Source organism: Ictalurus furcatus, chromosome 17, assembly GCF_023375685.1.
Source record: "Ictalurus furcatus strain D&B chromosome 17, Billie_1.0, whole genome shotgun sequence".
Classification (NCBI taxonomy): Eukaryota; Metazoa; Chordata; class Actinopteri; order Siluriformes; family Ictaluridae; genus Ictalurus; species Ictalurus furcatus.
Window position 1 is genome coordinate 9,932,839 of NC_071271.1, and position 22,949 is coordinate 9,955,787.

Consider the following 22,949-nt stretch of genomic DNA (forward strand, 5'->3'; position numbering starts at 1 on the left):
AACGTTTTCCCAGCACTCTATTTATAGACTACATGAGATGTGATACATTATATGCAGACTCACAGTCATATTTGTATTTGTCTTTGAACATGTAACCAGAGAGCCTTGTCCTGTCTTCAACTACAAACCTACAGTTTCAAGTTAAAGTCTAGCAGAAAGGATTTTTCAACCTTTTGGCAAATGTCTTATTATAAAACAAATGGGAGTACAAGTGTTGTCTAATAGCAGCCATGTTGCTAAAAATAAAGTGATATCTATCTACCTACCTATCTATCTATCTATTCTTCACATATTACAGTGGCTATTTGTTTCTGGAGTGTCTATGTAAGTTTGAATGAGCGTGGGATATTTCATGCAGGAATCTCTGGAAAAAAAATCATGTACATTTACAATTACTTGTTTGGTACACGCATTTTTATGAGGAGTAACATACATGCAAGGCAAAATTAGAAATTGGTTTCACCCAGATGCTCTGTGGACTATTCTGGCAAGATCTGATGTGACTAAGCTAGTTCCCTATTTTCTGAAACGTTTTTTTTTTCCTTAAGAAATTAAATGAGTACTTACTCAAATTTGATTTAGATTCATTTGTTAGTTTTCTTACATTCCAGAAACATTAGGAAAGTTAGCTGGACACACTAGCAGAATGTGTTACAAAGCTAGGACACAGTACTGCTGTTCTTCAAAACGTTCATTTAAGAACAATGAAAAATATGTATCATGAATGTACCTGTTAATACTTATTAAATGAATGAAATTCTTTTTATTAATTAATTTATTTATTATTTTTGAGCTATGCTGAACTTGGCAGCTATATGGCTTGGCGGCTCAGTAAATAGAAGCATATTTCTTGTGTGAATTTTGGCCCAGTTTGTATAGAAAAATGGTAGAAATGTGGTTTGGTAAAGCAGTATTTAGGTTAGGATATTGGAACAAACCACTGGCAATAGACAAACTAATAAACAAACCAACACATAAATAAATAAGAAATAGCCTGAATTGCATGAAAAATTACATCCCTAGGTAGTGCTACAAACACAAGTCATGAAGCAATCAGTCAAACTATGAATGATACAATTCATATAAATAGTAGTGATCATGGACATTATCTACTGAGTGACTAAGACTTTGCTGTATGTTTTTCTTTATTCCTTTGACACAGATGAATATCAGCCGCTGTACAGCTCTTGTCATGGCCAAGTCGACTGATTTAGTATTCCCCTGTGCAAGCCCACTGAGCACGCAGTTATTTTCTACAATTATGTTTGAGTGAATTGATTTGAGGCCATGTATGTTTTTTAACTGCCATCTTCCTGCTGTGATAATGTAGTGACATGTCTCAGGAAGCACTTCCTGTATTAAATGTGTGGTGCATCCATCCTTGTAGCTTGACACTTGCCATTTACAGTTTTTTCCCCCCACCATTTTACATAAGTACAATCAGATAACAATGATTCAATGTACAAGAGTCCCTAAAGTGATGAGCAGTGCTAACTCTATGTGAAATATATTACCTCAATAGCAAGTTTATCTCATTTGCATTAAATGAAACCACTTTTCCATTTCATTCCTCACTGGATACTGTGTTCACTGGGGAAAGATTATTATTAATGGTTAAACAAGGTAATTCAATAGGTTTAATCCAGATATGGAAATGAAGTATAAAACAAAGTAGTTCCTGTTGGCCATAGTGAAATTATATCTGTAAATTGGATTTGTCTGACCTACTGCTGTATTCATGCAATGGGATGGTGTGTGTTGGTGTTTGCTGTGCCAGGTGGCTGTGAGAAGGGGCATCCCCGGGCCAGGACCCATGAGGAGGCATAGAAGATGCTCGCACCCTGGGCGCCTTTGCTCTTCTTAGCAATGTGGGTGAGAAGTGCCACCAGTGGGCCGCTCTCCTTCAGAATAGGTGAGTTGACCTTCAGTCTTGCTAAAAGGTTCAAATGATTTAGGACTGTGTAATGTTGCTATATAATCTTGTAATTACCGATAATGGAATTCACAGGGTTCTGCACCAGCCTCACTACCTCTCTGTACTCTGTCAGGGGTGAGGTTAGATTGTATTGTCAGTAACTAAGAACAAATGAAATGAGTGCATTAAATTAGGCCTAATTAAATAGACTCAGATAATGGTGTTCACAATATGTGTCGGTAATAATGCTTTAATGAAAGTTTCTGGATTTTAAGGGCTGTGTTTGCTGTGCAGTAGAATGCAGAGGTATAATACTACCATACAACATTTAGTTTTAAAAGATATTTTAAAAAGGGTTGTTTTGATTTCTGAATACATACGAATGTGAACATCTGTATAATGTTTTTAATTTGCACCATTACAGCGGTCCAAACAGGATTTCACAGTTTTTTGTGATTGTTGCAGCCAAAAATGCTTGATTTTGCTGAGGCTTTTTATGCGAAAACGCTTGAATTGGTGAAATCTCAGCTGCACAAAATTGGTTTGCACGGTGATGTTTATTGGTAAATGAGACCTTTTAGCTGTACTCATGTTCAACACACACGAATCGAAGAGGGCTTTAGCTTAATGCGTGTTGTGAGGATTTCACATGCCGCATTGTGATGATGTCACATGATATCATGCATCTTGGCCCAAATCTGCTGAAAATCTGAAGTAATTTTGTAAAATTCCAAGCTCCTGCGAATATTGCAGAGTTTCCTTGATTTTGCATTTGTTTCTGCAATCGCAAAATCCTGTAGGGACTGATTACATTAATATTATACAGTGGGCACTAGTAGCAATGGCCTAAGTGTAGCTGAAATTTAGCTCCAAATTAGTTTGTTCTACTCTGTTTCTATTCTACAGAAAGACATTTTTGTATTTATCACAGCCTGTCACATGTGTTCTGTGTCTGTCTCGATACACAATGATACTAAACCCATTGAAATTTCAGTTGAACAGTTTGAACTTCATTGGTCAGAGAGAGGGAGAGAGAGAGAGAGAGAGGGAGAGAAAGAGAAAGAAGGAGGCAGACAGACAGACCAACTGTTGACTGAACAGAAACTTCCACTTTAATATTCCTGGCATTGCGATGAACAGTGAAAACTTATCAACAATTTAACAGTGGGGGGCGTAGTGTGTGTGTGTGTGTGTGTGTGTGTGCTAAATCACTTCTGATAAATTATGGCACACTGGGTTTTGAATTGATTGTGCTCTGAACAGCAGCAAGCATATTGATCTCTTAATATGGTGCCATATTACCAAAGCAATCTCTGCTCAGAGAACATAAGGCCACATTGTCATTTGCATCAAACAAGCATCTGACATTCTCAGATTAGTGATTAGGCAACCATGTCTGTTGGTGCCTCTTTCCCTACTTTGGTGGCTCTTTCTCTACTGTGCCTCAAAAAAAAAAAAAGTTTCCAACAAGTGCAATTAACCAAGACCTTCTCTTTATCTTGTATGTCTGTAAGAGCACTTACTAAAATGACCTTTTAGTGTTTAAGGCTGTCATCTTTGTGCGCTGATTAATTAGGCCGGAACTAATTTCCGGTTTAGTTGATGCGAGTCAAGTCCACAACTTCCTGACAAAGTCTCCACATGGAGAGTAAAATGCCACTGCATTAATCTTACGAGTCTATTTTCTCATACTCCTGTAAAGCCAAGGAATCGTAACTGTCTTCATCGGTAGTCAATTTAAGAGCTTTTGCGTATTTTTGTTAAGGGTTTGGGGTAGAGTCATAATAATTGTTATGACCAGGCTTTTGGTGTCAGGGGAACATTAGAAGGCTGGTGACACAAATGTTAGCGGGAATTGGTATTTTATGGCACCACATGGCTGCCCCCACCAGAATACCACTGTCTGGCTTTCAAACTGCTTTAGGCCAAAATAGTATCACCCTGCCTGACAGAGCCAGGAGGTTTGAAGAACCCCCTCCTTACCTCTACTCTACTATTTTTCCCCTCAGAAAACTAGTAGCTTATACTACTGGGCTTCAGTTATAAATCAGAATAAATAAGGATTTGGTTCAGGTTTGCTATGACAAACACCTACAGGTTGTTGCCAAGTTTCTGATGTATTTTACTGAGTGCAGATTCCTGTTGTTGTTATTATTATTATTATTATTATTATTATTATTATTATTCAAACATAATGTGCTTGCACAGACTTGTGGAAGGTTTTATTATCTGGCTCTAAAATTGTGGGTTTAATGGACTCTGAACTGGGTATAGCTTCTATTGCACTCCTATTCATTTTACAGATGTTAATTGCAAAATTGACAGCATGCCAGTTCAAATAATCTGATCCATTATAATCTGATCCATTGAACTAAGAACATTCAGCAGAAATATAGGCCATTCCTATCTCGACTCCTTGATTAGCTAACTCTAAAAAAATGATTTATCATTGCTGATATGGTTTTTAAATATTGAGACAATTTTAGTGTGTGTGTGTGTGTGTGTATATATATATATATATATATATATATATATATATATATATATATATATATATATATATATATAATATATGCACACACACACACAGATGGTCATAACTCTACTAATCACTGTGATAACAGTCTGTCATTAGAAGTTGGGAACAGGTATATACAGCTGTCTATATCTTATTTTGTTCAATAGAGGATCTTTTGTGTGCAAAAGGCTGATAAATGCGACCAGTTGCAGTGAATATTTGTGTGTATTTTCATAGTGCTTACTTCCTGGCCTTGTCCAGTGCTTTATATATTCATTCGTTCATCTTCAGTAAATACTTTATCCTGGTCATGGTCTCAGTGGATTTGGAACCCATCCTGGGATCACTGGTGGCCAAGGGGGGAATACACCCTATTCATGCCAGAGCATTACAGGGCAACATGCATACACATGTGAAACTCTGCATAGGCAGTAAGCTGAGCTCAGGATTGAGCAGGGGTCCCAGGAGCTGGGGGGGGGGAGCAGTTGTGTGAAATGACTGCTGAAAACTGATTGGCTGAATGTTTTTGAGGTAACCCAGAGATAATTAAAATCCAGTTACAGATGCAGTACACCAACTTTTATCTCTAAAAGATTTACAATTCCTGAGAAAAAAGTATCTGACTGTAGCTCTGTCCCTATCAATTGCTATGCTCCGTATTTTCCTGAAACTGTCCTGAATATGCCTTTCAAGTTTCCTGAGAATCCATGTAACAAGGCCTAGGTTACAGCTATTTGAGTAAACCAATCTCTACACCAGTAGGATTGATTGGTATTTGGCAGCCATAATGTTTACACAATGTAATGTTTTCAACATGTTTTTGATGGTCAGGATAAAAAAATAAATCTTAAGAAATATGCTTGTTTTTGTAGGGAAAAAACATGACTAGTGCCCTAGTGGCCAATTTGAGTGAGATTGCATCAGATACTAGGGGGGTCCCTACATTAACCTACCACAAGTTTCAGGATGATCAGTGGTAAACTTGTCAAGCTGATTGGCTGGTGGTGGCCGTGTTTTTTTATGTAATAAGGTCATCGTTAACAGGCCATTTACATATTAGCATATGTATGCAGCATGCCAAATTTCAGCATGATCAGACCTAAGGTTCTTGCTTTGACCCCTAAATATTAATATCAGTAGTTTAGAAGTTTCCTATTGTGACCCAACTGCTAATTTGTACAGATATGTACATTGAATTGTAAGTTAATTTTCTATGCCAATCAACTGAAAACTATTTAAACTGTATAAAAAATTTAAATGAAAAAGATTTTCAATCAAAATGAAATTTTCAATGAAAATGTATCAAACATACAAATATATATATGTAAATCGAACATTATTATTTGTATATTGTGATTCACAGATTACTTTGCACACTGCTTGGCACTACAGCCAATTACCTATTGACACACTCTCTATGGGATGCACTTTTAAGCCTCCCTATACAGTATCTGCATTTTATTTTTATCTTCCATTTGTTGTTTGTGTTGAGGAGATTTTTTTTTCTTTTTACTTGTGTCTCCTAGTAAGCAAGAAATATTTCTCTTTTCGGAAATTAATTAACTGCATTGGTCCAGTAATTCTGCACGTTTTTTTTTTATTATTATTATTACTCTCTGCTTCAGACAGATATGGCGTGTACACTGATATCTTTTGTACACTTTTCTGTCTGTCTGCACAGACATGAATACACACGTCTGTGTTGTGGTTTCCATAGGGGAAAAGAAGTTTATGGAATGAAATAATCTTCCATGTTACATGTTTATTGATGAAGCAAAGCTAGATTTCTGGCTTGCAAGACAAGATTTTAATAAGCTTAACATATTTTTGGTCATTTATCATGATCAATAGCAGATCTCTGCCAGTGAATCGAGTATTTCTTTTATACAGGCATCTAATAGTATTCCACAGTTTACAGTTAAACGTGACTATCTTTGTGTATGTCACTTAAAAATGAATGACTGTTTTGTGACTACCGTGATTCACCCTTTGAGAGTAAATATGGCACAGATTTTCTAATCTTTCCCCCCATCATGTCAGAAATGTCTTGAAACTGCAGTATACAGAATATTTATTGTTCTATTGCTGAAAGCTCCTGTGAACTGTAGATTGTTTCTACATTCAAGGTTTTCTGGGATTTTCATGGCAGATTGTTTAGGGGTTTTCATTAAAGTGCTGAAAATTATATGCCCTAAACTGCTGTTGTCTTCCTGGACCAATTTTAATGTGATTGGATTCTGTTTCCAGCATAATTGTAGTTTGATTATCTTGAGACTAGTCTCAACTCCAATTCCAAACCAAACTGAAATTAACTATCAGTTGACAAAGCAATTCTGAATTGAGCCCAACTCTGGCTTGTTAACGGCTTTTAGAAAGATAGAAACCCGCAAACTCATAAACATGTACATATATCCTGCCAGTGATTGCTAAATCCTAGAATAATAGTTTGGATGATTCATTTGTTTACAGACAGTATAGAGGTAAAATATATTGCAGAGCAAAATGAGGCTTGACAGTGCTTTGTATTTTCTTGAGCTGTATGTCTTCTCCCTCAAAAGGCAGCCTTCAGTATACTGATAGCCATTGGCCTAATACCCACTAATTTGTAAAATAAATAAATGATTTATTCAAATTATGCAGAGGATTTTGTTAGGTGGCTTAGTTGTTAGCACATTTGCCTAACACCTCTGGGGTTGGGGGTTTGATTCCCACCTTGGCCCTATACAGTTTGCATGTTCTCCCTGTGCTTTGGGGGTTTCCTCCAGGTACTCTGGGTTCCTCAGTCCAAAGGCATGCATTGTAGGCTGATTGGCATTTCCAAATTGTAAGTGAGTGTGTGTGCGTGATTGTGCAATGCAATGGGGTGGCACCCTTGTGCCTTGTGAGTCTCCTGGGATAGGCTCAAGGCTCCCTGTGACCCTGAAATATGCAAAAATAAATGCAACAATATCATATTCCACTCCATCTGTCTGTCTGGCCATCTATAGTAGAAGAGCCATTTTAAGGACTGTAACAGTTAATACTCTATGTATCTTAACAATACGATACTGGTTTGAAATCTGATGAAGGACAGGTAGGGAGAGGTAGTTCCTGGAATACCATGCCACAACTTCCAGGAAACTTCCAGGAAAATACACATTGTTGCATAAGTCAGATCACAGTATAAAACTAGAGTAAGATCTGATCTTATCATGAGTACATAGTCTATACCTGTCCTACTTCCACACTTGCACAATTCAGAATTGCAGAGTGCAGCGTTAGTGAGGCGTTAATCCCAAAATTGTGCACATCAGTATTCAGATCTCAGTCTACAGACTCAGAAGTACAGACTACAGACTACAAGGAAAAGGGCATTGGATAGGAGTTGTGTGGTGGAGTGGAGTTCACTCTACCTAAAACAGAGGTGTTGGCAAATTTGAATATTTGTTTGGCAGCTCAGCAGTATGTAGAGCACAGTAAAATTCAGCAAAGGTGAAAGAATCTATTCAGGTTCTGTTGTACCAGAGCCTTGCTTATCTGTAATTTCATTAATAATCAAGAGTCTCACACTGTTCTTCAGTATATCTCTTCTTGGTGTGGTGTGCCTTCTTGTAATGCAGACATGTTCTATTACAACACCATAGTGATAAGACACCTTCAATTTAAATGTTTCTTTGTGTTCAGTGCCCTCCACTAAGATTGGCACCCTTGGTAAATATGAACAAAGAAGGCTGTGAAAAATTGGCTTTATTGTTCAACCTTTTGATCTTTTGTTAAAAAAAATAAAAAATACAATTGCAAACACAAGACAAGTTTATCCAAAAATATATCTTTGTTAAATATAGGTGTGCAACAATTATTGGCACCCCTGTAAATCCATATGAGAAAAATATATTTGAAGTATATTCCAATTGATATTTTACATTTTTTTAGTACACCTGGGTGACTAGGAACAGGAAATTGCTCAACCATGACTTCCTGTTTCACAGGGGTATAAATATGAGGTAACAAATAGGCCAAATTCCTTAGTCATTCATAACAATGAGTAAGACCAAGGAATATAGCTGTGATGTGTGGCAAAAGGTTGTTGAGCTTCACAAAATGGGACGTGGCTATAAGAAAATAGTACAAGCATTGAAAATGTCCATTTCCACCATCGATAATTAAGAAGTTCAGGTCAACTGGAAATGTAATGAATCAACTTGGAAGAGGACGTGTGTCTATACTGTCTCAATGTACTATGAAGAGGATGGTTCGAATGGCCAAAAAAAATCTCCAAGGATCACTGGTGGAGAATTGCAGAAGTTAGTTGCACTTGGGGTCAGAAAGTCTCCAGAGAAACCTGGACATTTTGTTAGGATACATGGCATCATGGAGTCTATCAAATGTCAACAGATATTAAATGAAAACCTGACTGCCTCTGCCAGAAAGCTTAAAATGGGCCATGGTTGGACCTTCCAGCAGGACAATGATCCAAAACATACATCAAAATCAACACAAAAATGATTTATTGAACACAGAATTAAGGTCCTGCCATGGCTATCCCAGTCCCCTGACTTGAAACCCACAGAAAACCTGTGGGGTGAACTGAAGAGGAGAGTCCACCAGCGTGGACCTCGAAATTTGAAGGATCTGGAGAGATTCTGTATTGAGGAACGGTCTCAGATCCCTTGCCATGTATTCTCCAACCTCATCAGGCATTATAGGAGAAGACTCAGAGTTGAGAATTGACTAAAAGGGTGCCAATAATTGTTGCACACCTATATTTAACAAAAAATATTTTTTGGTTAAACCTGTGTTTTGTTTGCAATTGTTTGATATCCATGAGAGCAGAGTATTTTTGTTATTTTTTTTAACAAAAGATCAAAAGGTTAAACAATAAAGACAATTTTTCACAGCCTTCTTTGTAATGTAAGATGCCTAAGACAGTACTACAGGGAGACAGGAAGGACAGCTGATAGTCCATGCAGTGGAAAATTACATGAAAAGATGTGACCCCGTAGACGTAATCGAGAACTTGCAAATGCCTTGGTGGAAGAGTGGAGTAACATCTCACAGCAAGAACTGATGAGATGAACTATAGTACTTAAAGCAGCTGGTGACCACACAAGATACTGACTGTTTGTTCAGGGACTCATTATTCCATTTCTGTTTGTCAAATGTCAGAAACTTGTTCAACTGAATTCTCAGTTGTTGAATGTTTTTATGTTAATACAAATATTTACACATTAAGAAATTTGCTGGAAATAAAATCAGTTGAATGTGAGAGGATGTTAATTTTTTTTTTTGCTGAGTATATACATACAGTATCTCACAAAAGTGAGTACACCCCTCACATTTTTGTAAATATTTGATTATATCTTTTAATGTGACAACACTGAAGAAATGACACTTTGCTACAATGTAAAGTAGTGAGTGTACAGCTTGTGTAACAGTGTAAATTTACTGTCCCCTCAAAATAACTCAACACACAGCCATTAATGTCTAGACACTGGCAACAAAAGTGAGTACACCCCTAAGTGAAAAAGTCCAAATTGGGCCCAAAGTGTCAATATTTTGTGTGGCCACCATTATTTTCCAGCACTGCCTTAACCCTCTTGGGCATGGAGTTCACCAGAGCTTAACAGGTTGCCACTGGAGTCCTCTTCCACTCCTCCATGATGACATCACGGAGCTAGTGGATGTTAGAGTCCTTGTGCTCCTCCACCATCCGTTTGAGGATGCCCCACAGATGCTCAATAGGGTTTAGGTCTGGAGACATGCTTGGCCAGTCCATCACCTTCACCCTCAGCTTCTTTAGCAAGGCAGTGGTCATCTTGGAGGTGTGTTTGGGGTCGTTATCATGCTGGAATACTGCATACTGATCATGCTCTGCTTCAGTATGTCACAGTACATGTTGCGATTCATGGTTCCCTCAATGAATAGCCGTATGAGTGCTGCCAGCATTGCTGCAGAGGTTGAAGGGGTGGGGGGTCAGCCTGTCAGTGCTCAGACCATACGCCGCACTCTGCATCAAATTGGTCTGCATGGCTGTCGACCCAGAAGGAAGCCTCTTCTAAAGATGATGCACAAGAAAGCTGGCATACAGTTTGCTGAAGACAAGTAGACTAAGGACATGGATTATGAGACCAAGATAATCTTATTTGGTTCAGATGGTGTCAAGCGTGTTTGGCGGCAACCAGGTGAGGAGTACAAAGACAAGTGTGTCTTGCCTATAGTCAAGCATGGTGGTGGGAGTGTCATGGTCTGGGGCTGCATGAGTGCTGCCGGCACTGGGGAGCTACAGTTCATTGAGGGAACCATGAATGCCAACATGTACTGTGACATAATGAAGCAGAGCATGATCCCCTCCCTTCAGCGACTTGGCCGCAGGCCAGTATTCCAGCATGATAACAACCCCAAACACACCTCCAAGACGACCACTGCCTTGCTAAAGAAGCTGAGGATGAAGGTGATGGTCTAAACCCTATTGAGCATCTGTGGGGCATTCTCAAATGGAAGGTGGAGGAGCACAAGGTCTCTAACATCCACCAACTCCGTGATGTCGTCATGGAGGAGTGGAAGAGGACTCCAGTGGCAACCTGAGAAGCTCTGGTGAACTCCATGCCCAAGAGGGTTAAGGCAGTGCTGGAAAATAATGGTGGCCACACAAAATATTGACACTTTGGGCCCAATTTGGACATTTTCACTTAGGTGTGTACTCACTTTTGTTGCCAGTGGTTTAGACATTAATGGCTGTGTGTTGAGTTATTTTAATGGGACAGCAAATTTACACTGTTATATAAGCTGTACACTCACTACTTTACATTGTAGCAAAGTGTCATTTCTTCAGTGTTGTCACATTAAAAGATATAATCAAATATTTATATATAATATTTGAAATGTTGACTTAAAAATACATTTTTGATATGCCTATAAGCTGAATAAATATGGCCATGATATGTATTGGAAAAAATGTCAAAAAGAAAGAATTTCAATTGAAGGGTTTTAAATTATCTGAAGCTTATATGTCAATATCGTATAAAGTCATTGAGTGCTGAATGAAACAAGAAACAAGAAAAATGAGGAAGAAGCCTCGAGAGGAACCAGAGTCCAAGGGGAAGCCATCCACCTCTGGCATAATTCTACCGTATTGTGGAATTATAATTCATATAGAGTTGTGGAATATAAGAGTCAAGGCAAACAATACTAAGTGTGTTGGAAGGATGTTCTCCATTTGTATGATGTGAATGAAAGTCCTGGGATGAGCACTGGACTGTCTTTATTATTAAAGCAGCACTTCTTAGGTGTAACTCTACAGTATCCAGGTGAGCTTATCTACTAAAGCAAGGGTGAGTTTTTGACATAAATTCTTTTTGGGTAATGCAGATCTTTAGGGAATCCATATAAGACCATCCACAGCAGGAGAGAGTGAGTCATAAGTGCAGAAAGTTCCAAGCAAAAGCAGAGCATCAGGATGAATCAGTCAGGTCAGTGGGGGTGAGAGGAGCCAGAGCACTAGAAGTGTTTGAGGATCTGGCACCAGCATCGCATCAGATAGCAAGTGCTAGGTACAGCTTGACATAGAGAGATAACAGATTATTAGGTATGATCTTATACTACAGTGGTTTAAAAGGGTGTAAATTGTCAGAGAGTGCAAGTGGGGACTGCGACAGTATTAGCTATGACCGCATAACTACAAGGGAGAACCAGAAAAGTGTACTTTTACTGTACTGTCAACACATCTGAGCAATCATGTGAGAGAGGGGGCAAAAACATCAAAACAGCCCAGTTTTCCAAAACTCTATGCACACGAACCCACCAGATCTGTACTGATGCCTAAGAATAAAGCTATTTAGCACAATGCCTGACTAAATGTGTTTGAGGATGTTTGCAGGTTATTACCTACTACTTTGCAAGATATGTGTACCAAGCTATGCTTATACAATATATAAGCTCATAGAGTAGATACTTTTCAGTAATATGTGTAGCAATTGGAAGAATTATTGTGTTTACATTCACTAACAAGCAGTAATCAATAACATGTTCTTCACACACGTCTGAGCACACACAAGAAGTTTTGTATATTTTATTTAATCTCCAAGATGCATTACAAGTACCAAAAACACCATAAACATGTATGTCTATTCTATCAAAACACTAGGACTACTGATTTCTGACAAGAGCACTTTGTCAGTCTGGCATACTTTGTGTGGAAGAACTTGAGTGTACTGCATGGAGCTCTGACCTCAAACCCACCGAAAACCTATGGGATAAATTGGAATGTTGCCTGCACCCCTTCATCCAACATCAGTGCCTGACCTCATTAATGCTCTGATGGCTGAATGGGCAAATCCCCACAGCCATGCTCCAAAATCTAGTGGAAAGCTGTCCCAGAATAGGAAAGGGGGGAGTAAGTCTAGAATGGCATGTTCAAAAAGCACATATTGGTGTTATGGTAAGGTGGAAGATTTGGTCAGATGTCAAACTTTTGGCCATATCGTGTATGTTTAGAGCAGTGGTTCAGCAGTACACTGGAGCTTTATTGATTGATTGGTGGATTGATTGATTGCCCTACTGATCAGGACTTGTACATTGTACATTGTTTAATTGCTTAAATATGCAGTCAGGGCCATTGCTAGCTGTAAGCAGTAGCTTAGGGCCACTGAGCCACAAGGAAACCCTGAAAGAATGAGCTCCATGAATCAGACCAGAAAGTATACATGAAATTTTAAAAAGCTATGAAAGTCTGAAAACGCTTTCCTTACTGAGCTACGTTCAGGTGAATAATTTATATACAGTAAATATATGTGATATAGAGATTGCAGTGGCTCAAGGTTAGAAATCTGAAATGGCTGAACTATGGTCAATCTTTTTTCTTTTTTAATATGTTGATTGGTTCTGCTTTTTGGTTGCTTGGTGCTATCCAGTGAAATACGTTTTTTGTGCTTTATAATTTTTTTTGTAGAAAACTACTTGAATTGGCAAAATTGCAATTACACAAAATTTTTTAACGGTCTTTCACAGTAATGTTTGTTGGTAAAAGAGACCTTTTAGCTGTACTCATGTTGGACGCATGATTCAAAGAATGTCCGTTGTGATGACGTCACATGATGCATCTAGGCCCAAATATGCAGAAAATCTGAGGTCATTTAGAAAAATCGCAAGCTCCTCCTAATACTGCGGAATTTGCTTCATTATGTGTTCATTTCTGCAATCTCAAAATTGCAAAATCCTAGAGGGACTGGTTGACAACCCCTGTTATGTGTTCTTGCAGTTACAAATTATATAGAGAGATTAAAGAGGAGTAAGTGAGGGAAAGAAGTAATGACTTTGCAAGGTGATAGCCTTGCCCACAGCATGATCATGAAGTTGCTGTCAAATAATTTAATGAAGATTTAGAACATAGTTAATGTGGTTCTCATATCTAGGTTTTGGCTGCATAGCATCAGTGTGCCTAAAGCTCTGGGAAGTCTTGTGATGCTGCATTACTGTCATGTGCATTGGGCAAACCCAAGATTTGTGGTCACTCAGAAAAAGCTATGGCTCTGGAGAAGTCTTTACATACACAATTTAATGTGCTTTTTATGCCACAAATGCACTAAATGTGGAATTGAATGAATCGAATGAATCTTCTTTTTAGCCTTATTTTACTGTATTTATGTGCGCTGAAATGTAATCTGTGATGCATGTCCAACATTCACATAGTCTGCTGTACAATTGCTAGCTGCAGAGGATGTATGGACTGGAGATTGCAGCAGCTGTTGCTTAGCCTGTGGTCATCACATCACAGGGCACTTGGTAGAACTGATTCTGACGTTGTCAAACAGCCTTTAGTCTGTTCAGTTGATATTCCCCCTCTATTAATCATATCACAATCCATCATAGACATGGATGCAGTGGGATAGATGTTCAGTACTGCACAGTTAGAAAATGGAGAGCAATAACGATAGATAGAAGGTACAGAGAGGGACAGAGTCATCAGTGTAATGATACAGACACCCTGGATTGGACAGTGGTGTACCCTGTGAAAAGGCAGCCTCTCAGAGGGTGTCATTACTTGTCATTCAGTCTGGCTGGTGCCCTTAGACTGGCCTGGTGTAATTGTCTGAAAGAGAAAGTGAGAGCAAGGGAAAAAGGGGAAATGATGGGAGAAGTGAAATGTACAAAAAAAAAAGAAAGTAGACAGACATTAGCGCTTGATTGGTCAAAGACCTCTCAGAGAGCCAGAGGAAGAAAATCACTGGGTGGCAAAACCTTTGGGACTGCATGAAAATGAAACCAATCATGAATATAATCTAGCGTTAAACCACACTAACAGATTCATCTTAAACAGATTCTGTTATTAATATAATCAGAACTAAGCTATTGGTTGCTGTCTCTTTTTTATTTATTTAAATATTCAGATATCATATCAAATTTTTCTGGTACCTCTTTAAGACACTTCTCTAATTAATTAATGTAATTAGATTTGTGTGCTACTTATGCAGGTTAGATTTGTTTCAGCAAGATCCATGGAGCTACCACACCACATAGTTCATGCCCAATCTTAATCTTGTACACCTACAGTGGCTTCGGAAAGTATTACCATTAATCTATCTACACACAATAGCCCATAATGAAAAAGCAAAACATTTATTAAAAATAGATCTTTGGCTAAGGCATGCCAAATTGAGCTCAGGTGCAGCCTGTTTGCTTTGATTACCTTGAGAACTGTCTAGAACTTGACTGGAGTCCACCTGTGGGAAATTCATTTGATTAGACATGATTCAGGAAAGCACACATCTGTGTGTATGCTCACAATTCACAGTGCACATAACCAAACCAAAGTGCAAAAAAACAGTCCTGAATCTAAGGAACTCTCCATAGACCTACACAATCACATTGTGACAAACTAAGACATAGACCTGGGCAGGCGTATAAAAATTCCTAAATGTCTAAAACTTTGAAAGTTCCAGGGAGAACACTGCGTTCCATCATTGTGAAATGGAAGAAGTTTGGAGCCACCAGCACTCTTTCTAGAGCTGGCCCATCTGGCCAAACTTAGTAACCGGGCTAGAAGAGCATTGGTCTGGGAGGTGACCAAGAACCCAATGGCCAATTCTGAGTAAAACAGATGTATATAGCAGAAGCGCTAAAGGACTCTGCAAAAATGGGGAATGAGTCTGACAAAAATGTAAAAAATGAAGGGCTGAAATCCAAGCAAAAACTAGGTTTTTCTCATCAACTGGTTAATACCATCCCTACTGTGAAGCATGGTAGTGCCGGCATCATGCTATGGGGTACATTTTAGTGGCAGGGATGGGGAGACTGGTCAGAACTGACAGAAGGATAAATACAGACAAATACAGGGAAGTCCTGGAAGAAGATCTGCACCAGAATGGCCACATTAACAGACTGTTGTGAAATGTCCAGCATGACAACACCCCAAAGCATAAGCTGACTTGAGTGGCTCAGCCAATGTATGTTTTCACTCATTATGGATTTTTGTGTGTAGATGGCCAAAAAAAGTTAACCAATTTTAAATTGAATCTAATAATAACAATACAATAGCACTATAAACTGTGCAAAAATCTTAATGGGATCTGAACATTTTCAGATCCCACTGTAAACCCTGTACATTACCTAAATATTAAAGACTTGCTGAAGAAAATGCTTCTGGAAATTATGTAATATATTACATGGCGAAAAATACTGGAGATCACCAAGTTGGCTGCTACTAGAGTTAGTTACTAGATTGGGATATTTAATATATGCCTATTTTGTCATGTTTCATTATATATACTTACCACATACTCACACTTTCTAGTTCATAAATGATGTATTATTTGTGTGGCGGGTTATTCTATGAACAGCAGTGACAATGACACGGTAGTGGTATGTTAGCGTGTGATACTCTGGTGCGAATTAGGAGGAGTATATTTTAAACACGTTTGACAGAATGCATGCCCTTCTAGATCAACCCCATTTTCGCATGTATCCCACTTTGTGGTAAATTAAATTGGATAATGTATGAGAACAAATCAAAATGTAATGTGCCATGTTCCATTTTTCCAGGAAGCTTTAATATGAGAATCTTTAAGCAGCTCTTATAGTGCATGTGCTAGCTGAGATAATGTCAAAGCGGTTTAATTTACGTACTACAGTAAGGGACAGCTTAGTCCCTGCAGAGCTTTATTAGTGCACTGTATTGAGCAAGAATTTCAAGAAATGATGTAGTTTGGCTGACTCAAAATCTTTCCCACAGATAATTGGGGCCTGTGGAAAATGAAATGAAATGGAGGCAACAGAAATGGCAGTTCCACTGGATTGTGCTATATATATCTGACCCAAACTGTTGGACAGTTAACATTGTTTTGCTGGTGGCCTCTGGAAGGTCCATGTTAGCCTTTTCACCACTGCCATTTTCGCTAGCATCATCCCCAACGGCATGTGACTCTGTTGAGATAACATGCAGGAAATTGTGTGTCATGTGGTGCTGACATCAATCTGCTTGACTGGACATGCAGGAGTTTGGATGCATTCTGCAGGACTGGTGCTAAAACAGAAATTCTCATTAGCATGCCGAGTCACAAATACAAAGAAGGAAGCATGGCCATTAATGACCAACTACATAAAAAAAAAAAAAATACTTTCACTTTTAAATGACTTTCTCCTAATTTTGTCTTCACTAATTCATACCCACAAGCTATTTCTCCCCTACTAAGATGATACATGCTTCCTCCAAAACATGTACAAGTTACTACTTTCATACGGTGGCTGAACCCAGTTGAAGGAGAGCTTTAGTCCCTGTTTACAGTAGTGCAGTGGTTCTCGACCGGGGGAGGGATCGGAAGGGGGGCGCAAATTGTTTTCAATAAAAAAAACACAGACAGGGCATCATTTGGGGACTCTGTGTATTTTATTGCTTTTCAAATAGAATGTGCATAAATGAAAAACTCTGCGTTCCCTCTCCCTCTGTATTTTCTTTTTGCTGGGGAGAGGCGGAGCTTATCTGCCTTTTATCTAGCTGTCAGTGCAGACCAGTGTTGCCAACTTAGCGACTTTTCACACCACTTTAGCGACTTTTTTTTACAAAACCTAATTTTGTTTTTACAAAAAAAAGTGCCTAGCAACAAATCTAGTTACTTTTTGAACAAACCTTTGCAACTTTCCAAATATCGCCAGTATACCGCCCCGCTGCACTCTCACCTCTCTCTGAGTCTGCTCTGTTCAGTGAGAGGCAGAGAGCCGGAGATTTATCAATGTCATGGATAACGAGATGCGCCCTTCATCCCAATTTACATCATTCGTATGCGAATGTTTTTAGAACGCAAGATGAATGTAATGCAACGTTTTACATGTAAAATAGTACAAGTTATTACAGCCTAGTTCTCTTGTTCAAAGTAGTTATAGTGTTCAGACACATTTTTGATAATTTATGTTCCATACCTGTCCGTTATATAGTTTTATAAAAATTATGAAAAGTAATTTTTTAAAAAGTACAAAAACACAAAAGCAAAAAAGAGAGATAGATAGATAGATAGATAGATAGATAGATAGATAAATAGATAGATAGATTTTATATAGAATAGATAATCATTATACCTGGTCTGCTCCAATATGGGGTGGGGGGGGGGGCTTGGGGGATATGCCACATGATAGGGGTGGCTTGGGGGGGCTTTAGTTACAAAAGGTTGAGACCTCTGCAGTAGTCTGTTTTCTTTTTAAAACGCATAACTGTTGCTATGGTTACACCTGTCGTCTACACTACTCCGGTGTTTTTGACCGTCGAAAACGGAGACTTTTGGAAATGCAGAAGACGCCATTTTAGTTTGAAAACTCCGGGCTCATGTTTCAGTGTAAACAGACCAAAACGAAGACTTTTGAAAACAAAGGCCCACATTCGCCCCCTGATTGGGAACTCTGGATCATTGCGTATCCTTCCCTGATTCGTCAAGCCCCAACCATATGACCATTACGCTACCTTGATCTTATACACAACAACATGGAGACTGAACCGCAAGCTTTGCTGGCTATGTTGTCATTCTTAACAGCCATTGTGCAGTTAAATTCTGTATTTTGCAATACTGCAGCTGCCTACATGCGCAAGAGGCGAGGTGTGATTAGAGCAATCGCCAACAAATCTCATTTCATGGACAAAGGAGTGAAGTGGTGGAATCAGATGTGACAGAAATTTTTTTGCAAACATTATTACATGCAAACAAATCTAAAAAACTGAAGAAAAGAATTTCATAGCTGCTGAGAAACAGGCAAGGTGGTAACAGCATTAACAACTATTAAATAGAAGCAATCTATTTATAGTTTGGAACAAGTGTCTAGGATTTCCTTGATTGTTTACAATAGTCTGACAGACATAAGATGATCTTTCAGTCTCAATTAATGCTCTGTAATCACGCACAAGATCCTTCCAAACTTGATAATAGACTTTCAAGTCAGTAAGGAACCATTTATGCGCCATTTTCTGACAAGCAGCCTTTCTAGTGCGCAGATTGTCGTTATACTAAGGAGGCGAGCGGGTGAACGTAACCTTACGTGACCTTAAGGGAGCAAAAGAGTCTAGATTAGTACCAAGAGCAGAATTTAACTGTAACACTTTCTCCTCCAGCGATGAGGGATGCAGATCGCTTAAAGTGGAAACAACTGAATTGGAGAAAACTGTCTAATCAATAGACTTTCACTTCTGGAAGGTTACTGTTCGGATGGTAGGCTCACTTGGATGATACAGATCCAGATTAAAGAAGACAGCTGAATGATCCAACAGTCAACAGATGAAAACTCTGATACAAATGAGCTGTTTGCAATCGCAAAGTATAAGATCTAGAATATGGCCTTTGTTATGAGTTGGGTCAGTTACAAACTGTGAAAAGTTAAAACAATCAAGTAATGACAGAAATTCCTTAACTGTAACTCCGGTTCTCATGAATGTTAAAGTCTCACACAGTTAGAATTCTGTGGATCTTCATACTCAACATTGACAGGAAGTCAGAAAACTCTGACATAAAAGCTGCATGTGTCTTAGTCTTTGGTGGTTTATATACTGTAGCGATGATGGTAGATATAGGAGCGGAAATACTCAAGACCAGGCATTCAAATTATGGAAATTGGGGAACGGGCATAGAGCTTATGTTGTACTTCAGGTTGTAAACCACAATAATGCCTCCGCCTCTGCCAGATAACCTCGGGAGATCTAATACTCCAAAGCCTGCTGGAGTGATCTGGTTAAACTGGAGCCCATCATTTTCTTTATGCCAGGTTGCAGTTAAAAACAACAAGTCCAGCTTTTTATCTGTAAGAAAATCCGTTAAAAGCAACGCCTTGTTATTCGCGGAGCGGGTATTAAATAATGCGGCATAAGCCAGGCTCTGAAGCAGAGACACCAGTGGTTTAATCTCCACGCGGGGAACCGATATTAAATTACTGTGATCAGCACCAGTATAAAACAGTTTGTTGATCTTAAGTCGACAGGTAGGGACAAAGATGTAAGGAGAGGATGAGACAGCAAAACTGTGCCTCAAACCCCGATGGATATATCGTTTAGGACGTAGCAATCCAGCATCTCGACAGAGTTCGTAAGAGTCTTTAGCTAGACAATAAGAGCTCTGATTTAAATTCAGAAGCTGGCATACGGTGTACCTTAGGGACATGGTCATTAAGTGCACATACACAGCTGATCCAAGGCATTGATTCTCCAAGGCGCACTGTGAGCTCAAAATTGTACAATCCACGTGCACAGCCGGACCGACACGTTGATTCCCCATTGCACGCTGCAGGTTATTCCGGGTGGAACACAGAAGTAAAAACAACAGTCCAAAATAGATAAAATGGCACCACCATATCGCAACCATAGAGGCACCGAAAACAATGCAGCTTAAGTAAACAAACAAAAACAAACAAAACCATGACAGGAGTGGCAGCAAAACGCACCAGCATTCTCTGTCGACCGGAACTGGAAGTCATATATGTAAGTATGTCATTACTCTTTCCCCTGTCAATCATAGGGACACTTGCCAATCATAGGCTTCTGTGAGCTCATGTATACTGAGGAGGGCAGAGAGCACTTTCCTCTGAGTGGGTTACGCTGCTCTGTGTTGAAGCATGAGCAGCATCTTTGGAAAAAAATCTGGTGGCTGGCGTCAGACGCCTCAGGTTTCAGAGGCCTTCACAGCGTTTACGCACCCTGATTGGTATTACTGTAGCTTTCATCCATTCGTTTTCTGTACCACTTATCTTACAAAGGGTCACGGGAAGCCTGGAGCCTATCCCAGGAGAATTGGGGCACAAGGTGGGGGACACCCTGGACAGGGTGCCAATCCATCACAGGGCACAACTGCACACACCCATTGACACACTACATACAGTTTAGATCAGCCATGGTGACTGAGGAAACCACAGTATGTGGAGGAAACCCCCGAAGTATGGGGACAACATGCAAACTCCATGCACGCAGTGTGGAGGCAGGAATTGGAGAGAGAGAGAGAGATAGTGGTTTGGCTGAACCAAGCTTTGGGACATAATAATGTCTGATGTTTGTCTATTATTTTGTTTTAGATTCATTAAAATGAGAAAAGACCAGTTCTTAAATACAATGAGCAAATAAATCACATAAAGCTGTTTTTATATTGGAGGGTTACAGTTCAAGTATAAAAATATTCCGTATTCAGGCTATTATTTTATTTTTTCTGACAGCCTGTATATTCCTGTTTATTTATGTTAGAATTTTTGTTTTGCTTTATTTTAAGAGTCTCAAAGGCCTTGCCCTATTAGTGAGATGTGTGATTATCCATTCATGAGAGAACATGAGACAACTCATGTAGGCAACATTTTCTCAACTGGAAATTAGATTTTTTTAAAAAATAAAAAATTTGGGAACAAGAAGGCCAGAGAGGATTTCCAGACAAACATTCTAGGAGCTTGCTACAAACACATGTCTCTGTTTTTGTGTTAGAGAGAAGATGCTGTTTATAGTACCCTCTTTGCTTATCAGCTGTAGAGCCTCTTCTGCAGGAGCTAATGAAGCTCCTGGGACAAAAAAGAAGGGTATTGCAGAAACAGCAGGTAGTCAGCCATCACCAGGACCCATTCCTCTGAATGGGGTCTGGCCTGCTGTGCCCTCATTACTGAATGGCATCGAGAGCATGGAGCTTATCCAGGCAGTTCTGTCCACCTGCTTCTAAATGAGCCAGACACCTATCAACTTGGCATAGTCTTTTTCTCTCCACCTGCTTCTAAATGAACCCACACATCTAACCATTCTGACAGTGGAGAATGATGGCACTATAATGGAGTAGGAGAGTTATGGGAACTGAATTGATCTCAGTAGGGCTTGATGGCATCCATTTTGACCGTGCTTCTTAGGTGTTTAAAGAGCCCATTTCAGGTCAATTATGGATGAAAGACAAAGTTTTGAAAGTATAATTGGGCAGAATTATGCTCCTTGCAGTTGCTAGCATGCGTGTGAGGAGTTGCTGACTCTCATGCACACTGTCAGGTCAAGCTATCATAGTGCACTGAGCTTTGTGACTCGCCTTAATGTTTATCATCTTACTCCATGCACTCGGGTCTAAGAAATCTGTTACCTCTGGCAGTTCAGCTAATTGGCCTGGGCTTCTTGGAATATGTTCCTCTTTGTATGAATGTGCGAGTGAAAAAGATGGTCTATAATATTATGAAGGTTATGAAAGGTGCAATGTCATTTTTCTGTAATTGGAAGGGCTAGTTTTAGCTCTGCAGGTATGATAAGTAAAGTACTTTGTTCCTACCTGACTGTCATTAACTTCCATACCAAGTTTAATAGCACAATGTGGGGAAAAAAAGGAAGAAACACGTCTGTTAAATATTCTTTGGCTGACAATGTCACAATGTGCAGGCAGTTGCAAAAGCTACGAGGTGTGGACAGTGATCTCGACTGGTGTGTTTTAACAACCTGGTGCGGTTGAGATTTACCCATCTTAGCACAGGTTTATATAGAGACCTGTGTCTAAGCTGGAAACAAATACCCACTGCAACATTTCTTTTTTTTAAGCACCTGCTGTGCTTTAGGACCTGTTGGAGGCATGCATGCTGGTTAATACTCTTGTTGTCAGCAAAGAAACCAGGCACTTACTAGGGGTTACAGTTTAGCTAAGCGTGCCAAACAGTAACAGGAAAACAACAATGCAATAATCACAGCAAGAAATATTTAACATCCAGATCAACTGCTGCAGCTGTGATGTGCGAGCAAACCAGCAGCATATTCAGAAGGATTTTTATCATGATATAGTTCAACAAGATTGTGACTCAAAGCTAATTTAATTAAAATAAAATGAATATTAATTTATTTAAATAACGTTGCATGGTGCTAGTTTATGAATATTCACTCTGATATCTTTCATTTTTGTCCTTCTGTCTATGTAGACAAACATAATGGATAGCAAAAGGAATTTTACCTCATGTCCTTCTGCTTCCGTGGGTTTAATGTTGGTTCCCAAAGATAATTAGAGATGCATATCTCATGTATTCAGATAGAAATCTGATTACCTTCATTAAAACAGGAAAATTCTTCCTTACTCCAGAGGA